The sequence below is a fragment of the Morone saxatilis genome, unplaced genomic scaffold (assembly GCF_004916995.1).
Source record: "Morone saxatilis isolate NCDOM2014 unplaced genomic scaffold, NCSU_SB_2.0 Contig6, whole genome shotgun sequence".
Lineage (NCBI taxonomy): Eukaryota > Metazoa > Chordata > Actinopteri > Moronidae > Morone > Morone saxatilis.
The window spans coordinates 12,657,482-12,657,687 of record NW_023340206.1 but is presented as its reverse complement, the minus strand read 5'-3'; the positions used below and the strand labels follow the sequence as shown (position 1 = coordinate 12,657,687).

General features: G+C 28.6%; 1 protein-coding gene across 2 annotated transcripts in view; it reads left to right on the top strand.

The window, feature by feature from the left end:
• Positions 1–206, top strand: part of LOC118339898 (major facilitator superfamily domain-containing protein 6-like) — an 11,516-nt gene that overhangs the window by 8,832 nt on the left and 2,478 nt on the right. The window lies entirely within an intron of this gene.

Genomic DNA, 206 nt, shown 5'->3' with positions numbered 1-206 from the left:
AAATAATACTAATAAAACTAATATCCAGATATGATCAGTAATCAGATCCTTGGATATAAAAACCACAGTTTATTCTGGCAGCTTGGCTCCTTCTGAGTAAGAAAATGATCCAAAATCTTTATTTTAAAACCGTTTTAGATTATTTTTGTATGTTTTAAGGTGGAAATAGACGGTGTGTTTTGTATTGTTTCACCATTATTTCTTTA